A 6,296-nucleotide genomic window follows, 5' to 3' on the forward strand; every position below is an offset into this window, starting at 1 on the left:
CCAATGGGTGCTGTATCACTGCAGTAATCACAGCTTCAGCTGGCCCCTAAGTGGTGAAACACTTTTGTCCGTGAGTAACATAGTAGGGCCTGTGTGCCTCGTTAACCTGTTGCAGGTCTCCTCACACGAATGTAATGAAGTGTCACGCAGACTCCTCCCCTGTGGCTGGTCGCCGGGTACACCCCCAGTGCACTGTGGGACTATTGTTCCTCTGGAGCAGCTTTGTCCAGTCAAGCAACAATAACACACACCAAATGCCTCTTAGAGGTTTGTTCAGGTTACATAGAAGCAATCAGGACCTGTGGAAGTATGTGCCTGTGTGTCTGACAGCCATGTTTTAGGAACAGCCATTTTTAACAGGGTGCCAAGAACAGAGGTGTGTGTGTGTGAGAGAGAGAGAGGGCAGGGTGTTTGGAAGGGGCTAGCAAGGCAAGACGTTGTTAAAGGTCTCTGGTTCCTGAGCCAGAGGCCCATTCTGGCAGTAACACCTGTGAATGAACTGATGTCATCCGGTAGTCACCAACTCAACCGCTCACCTCGTCAATCACCGCTGAGCTCACAGAGCTGGCCATTTCTCTCTCTCTCACACACACACGGTTCCATGATTTGAGATAATCAGTAGATTGCACTACTGACTGTAGCCACCAGAGGTCACTGTGGGCTTTGCATTCCCCAACACTCTACAAAAACATTTCTCTCTTCAGGTCGCTTTCCCGTTTTGAGAGTAAAACGAAGTTTCCCCTTAGACACTGATCCAAGATCTGTTTTGTGTTATCCCCTTTAATGGTGAAGATTATGATTTGGGGTGGGTGGTGATCCTCAGATTTTGGTGGTGTTGGTATTTATGGCATTGAAAAACATTAAGGTTTACATATGTGGGTAAGTATGTTACACTGCACATCATTATTTTATCAAATGAAATGTATGATAATGGTTAAACAACCTCCCCTCGACAGACAGACAGTTCAAGACAGGTTTGATACAATCAATGCGTGTATGATGTCTGCCTGCTTTCCATCCTCCAGGGACTGGGCGGTCACTCAATGCTAACTGGCAGACACTCATTGCTCAGCCTGTAAAATCAGAGACATTTGAAAGGATAAACAGTGGAAAGTGGACACACTGTGAGGGCTGTCAACGTGAGACAGGAAGAGCTCCTGCTCTAGTTTACACCCACATACAGTATATATGCATTCTGTAGGCCTATAAGGTGTGTCTATGCATCTGTGGAGGCTGCTGAGGGGAGGACGGCTCATAATAACAGCTGTAACGGAGCCAATGGGATGGCAACAAACCATGTGTTTGATGTATTCCACTCCAGCCATTACCACGAGCCCGTCCTCCTCAAATAAGATGTCACCAACCTCCTGTGCTATGCACTGTAGGCCGATAATGTGCACATTGCACATTGGATAGTGAGAGGGGAGGAAATGGTTTTGTGCAGTCGTTCCATGTAAATCATTTGGCAGAATTAGAGCCGTGTACCAGGGGGATATACAGCTGGGATACTGTGGACTGTTGCTGTGAGAAAACCTGTATCACTCTTCCACATGCGCCCAGGAATTTAGGAGTGCACATGCACATGCTCGCAGGACACAGTAGCAAACACACACACTCCTGTCTTCACTTCTTGACTCGAAAAACAATTGGACGTGTTACAATTCATACTTGAAGGTCATTAGGTCTTAGAACTGTATCTGGGTTAGGAGTATATCCCCCCCCCCCCCCCCCCCCTTCTCTCCATCACTCTCTCTCTATCACTCTCTCTCTCCCCCCTTCTCTCCATCACTCTCCCCCCTCTCTCTCTCTCTCTCTCTCTCTCTCTCTCTCTCTCTCTCTCTCTCTCTCTCTCTCTATCACCCCCCTCTCTCTCTCTCTCTCTATCACTCCCCCCTCTCTCTCTATCACTCCCCCCTCTCTTTCTCTCTCTCTCTCTCTCTCTCTATCACTCCCCCCTCTCTCTATCACTCCCCCCCTTCTCTTTCTCTCTCTCTCTCTCTATCACTCCCCCCTCTCTCTCTCTATCACTCCCCCCTCTCTCTCTATCACTCCCCCCCTCTCTCTCTCTCTCTCTATCACTCCCCCCCTCTCTCTCTCTATCACTCCCCCCCTCTCTCTCTCTATCACTCCCCCCCTCTCTCTATCACTCCCCCCCCCCCTCTCTCTCTCTCTCTATCACCCCCCCCCCCCTCTCTCTCTCTGTGTCTGTCTGTCTCATGGTTGTTAAACAGCACACAGAAACACACACGAGGGAGAGAGCCTCACCATCATTCATATCCCAGACACACAATTTGTTCAGTCTGCCATCGTCACACTTCGCTCTACATATGGCTCCCTATATTTTTCAATAAACTTTATTAGGACAGCTCCGGCAAGCAAGCAGCAAATGTTATATACCCGAGAGGATGTAGGCTGATAAAAGCAACTAAACACTTCCATAGGGTCTTTATGGGAAACAAATGGAGAATAACAGTCTGTGACAGAGAAGGTTTAGCTAGTGCATGGATGGCCCTGAGATGGCCTATACTCTTATTGAATACCCCATCCTTCTTCCATCACCTGTCCATTCACCCAGGGCTGGCTCTAGCCTTTTGAGGGCCCTATGCGAGATTCTACACAAAAGTATAAAATAATACCCAATCAGCATTGAGCTAAACTGTGATTGGTCCTCGCACACCCAAAAAAGAGTCAAGGGAAGCCAGTTTGGATTTGGCTTCACACCAATCACATCAAAGCTGAATGTCATTTACAGAAAAAATGTGAATTGTTGCATCTCATTGTGTCATTGTCCTTCGGTGGCAAGCTAGCTAGCTAAAATCTTCCCTGTCCTAAATCAGCCATGCGTGGATATAGGGATTTGGACTTGTGGTTTTACTTAATTCTTCATACTGGCTATTCTGATCCAGCCATAGATTTATATATTGTGCCCCTGGCCTGAGAGGATGGAAGTTCAAAAAGTAGCTAGATGTAATAGGCGCATTGTTGCCCATGAAAGGAAGTTAGGCTAGCGAGCAAGCAATTTAGCCAGTTAGCCAAGGACAACAAATACTAAAAGCACGTACTGCATGACAGAGTGATACAGTGTTTTGTAAACATGAGGACGATGGCATTGGTGTTTCTTTACAAGTATGGTGAGTCAACATGTTTCCTCTACTTGCACTGTCACACACACACACACACACACACACACACACACACACACACACACACACACACACACACACACACACACACACACACACACACACACACACACACACACACAAATCAGTACCATGGACAGCGACATCATCTTGATTGGACTAAATTATTTTTGGTATCTTTTAGTTGTCACTGTATTAGACTAAGCAGAGGTGACTAGATGATGTTGAAGTTGAAGTGGTGCTGGAATAGTGGAGTCAGCTCCCGTTTTCTTTGCGACTTGTGGTAACTTTCCGTGGTTCTAAATCAATGGTTGTTTAGTAGTCTGAAAATGTCGGAAGTGTTCCCTTGGTTTACCATGCTGTTGGTCATGTAGCTGTTTGTTACAGACATGATGTTTTGTGATGAGTTTATTCTGCCACTGTGTCTTCTTATTGTCTCAGCCTTTAAACCTATTTATTATGGTGTCAAGGCATGTGAACTAATAGGTTATAGAGCAAACAACACAATTATCACAACACATAGGTTGTAATATAACTTTTCTGGCTTCCCAGTGATTTTGCCCACACATCGCTACTGTTAGATAGCTGGCTAGACTAATTTACCAATCTAAACATTGCTCGCTGACATGGCTAATTGAGTCACTGTCAGTGACTGACATAGCAAGAGAAAACTTGCTGATGCACAGCCACATTACGAACTTGCACCTTGTGTATTCTACTGTTCAAACTCTCAACAGTAAGTTCCTAAAAAAATGATATAATAATAATAATTATATATATATATATATGTACACATTACATTTGGAAAGGATTCAGACCTCTTCCATTTTTTACATTTTTCTAAAATGTATTACATTATATTACATTATATTACATTATATTTTTTCTCATCAATCTACACACAATACCCCATAATGACAAAGCGAAAACAGGTTTTTAGAATTTTTTGCTAATAAAAAAAACAAAACAGAAATACCTTAGTTACCTAAGTATTCAGACCCTTTGCTATGAGACTTGAAATTGAGCTCAGGTGCATGCTGTTTCCAATGATCATCCTTGAGATGTTTCTACAACTTGATTGGAGTCCACCTGTGGTAAATTCAATTGATTGGACATGATTTGGAAAGGCACACCTGTCTCACAGTTGGCTGTGGGAGCAAAAACCAAGCCGAAGGAATTGTCCGTAGAACTCTGAGACAGGATTGTGTCGAGGCACAGACCTGGGGAAGGGTACCAATTTTTTTTTGCAGCATTGAGGGTCCCCAAGAACACAGTGGCCTCCATCATTCTTAAATGGAAGAAGTTTGCAACCACCAAGACTCTGCCTACAGCTGGCTGCCCGTCCAAACTGAGCAATCGGGGGAGAAGGGCCTTGATCAGGGAGGTGACAAAGAACCCGATTGTCACTCTGATAGAGCTCCAGAGTTCCTCTGTGGAGATGGTAGAACTTTCCAGAAGGACAACCATCTCTGCAGCACTCCACCAATCAGGCCATTGTGGTAGATTGGCCAGACGCAAGCCACTCCTCAGTAAAAGGAACATGAAGGCCCGCTTGGAGTTTGCCAAAAGGCAACTAAAGGACTCTCAGACCATGAGAAACAATATTCTCTGGTCTGATGAAACCAAGATTGAACTCTTTGGCCTGACTATTTGGCCAAGCGTCAAGTCTGGAGGAAACCTGGCACCATCCCAACGGTGAAGCATCATGCTGTGGAAATATTTTTCAGCAACATGGACTGGGAGACTAGTCAGGATCAAGGGAAAGATGAACGGAGAAAAGTACAGAGAGATCCTTGATGAAAACCTGCTCCAGAGCATTCAGGACCTCAGACTGGGGCGAAGGTTCACCTTCCAACAGGACAAAAACCCTAAGCACACAGCCAAGACAACGCAGGAGTGGCTTTGGGACAAGTCTCTGAATTTTCTTGAGTGGCCCAACCAGATCCCGGACTTGAACTTGATCGAACATCTCTGGAGAGACCTGAAAATAGCTGTGCAGCGACACTCCCCATCCAAACTGACAGAGCTTGAGAGGATCTGCAGAGAAGAATGGTAGAAACTCCCCAAATACAGGTGTGCCAAGCTTGTAGGGTTATACCCAAGAAGACTCAAGGTTGTACTATCTGCCAAAGGTGCTTCAACAAAGTACTGAGTAAAGGGTCTGAATACTTATGTAAATGTGATATTGCTTTTTTGTTTTTTGTTTTTCATAAATTAGCAAACATTTCTAAAAACCTGTTTTTACGTTGTCATTATGGGGTATTTTGTGTAGATTGAAAAAGCAATTTAATCCATTTTAGAATAAGACTGTAACGTAACAAAATGTGGAAAAAGTCAAGGGGTCTGAATACTTTCTGAATGTACTGTATGTGTGTATATGGGGCCCTAAGTGACCACTTATGTGGAGCCGGCCCTCCATCCACCCCTCTATTCTGGATCTATTCTACCCTGTCTATATTACTGTTTTATTTGGTCTCTTTCTTTCAAGACTTGCCAAAGAATGAGGGGAGTCAAATGAGAGATGGACAAAATGAGAGATGGACAAAATGAGAGATGGAGAAACATTCTAAAAACCCCACCTTTGGGGATATCAGAAAACCATGAATATCAGACATGCTCTGGGAACGCTGCAGATCCTTCCATGGTGGGAAGTGTTCTCTCATTCTCTCAGGTGAGGTAAGGCTGGGAGCATCCCGGGTTTTCTGGACTTTTCTTGAGCCTGTCTCGTGTCTGGACAGTGGAGAGAGGTGGAAGATGATAGGCGTATGGACATTTTTCCGGATGACGCTTCGTGTGTTTCTGGGAAGGAGATTATGCACTAAGACAGTGAACAGCTTGTTTCCAGTAATAAGGAATCCCAGACCAGGAATCTCAGGCAGTTGGCAGGGAAGTGGAAGGAAGAGGCATGTCTGATACCATCTTCTGATTTTAGGAGATAAATACAGTCCTCTTGGAAAGGGATGCAGGTGTGTTGGAGTACATGGGCAGAAACGGATTGGCCATACGGCAGTCGGGCAAATGCCAGATGGGCCTGATTCATCTTTAGCCCAGTGTACCGGTCTAAATTGGGGGCTTTGCACAGAATGATCATTATTTGTCTACTAATGAGGCCTCAAGGGGAAACATAGGCTAGAAATGTGTAGGCTGATTTCT

The sequence above is a fragment of the Oncorhynchus mykiss genome, chromosome 32 (assembly GCF_013265735.2).
Source record: "Oncorhynchus mykiss isolate Arlee chromosome 32, USDA_OmykA_1.1, whole genome shotgun sequence".
NCBI lineage: Eukaryota > Metazoa > Chordata > Actinopteri > Salmoniformes > Salmonidae > Oncorhynchus > Oncorhynchus mykiss.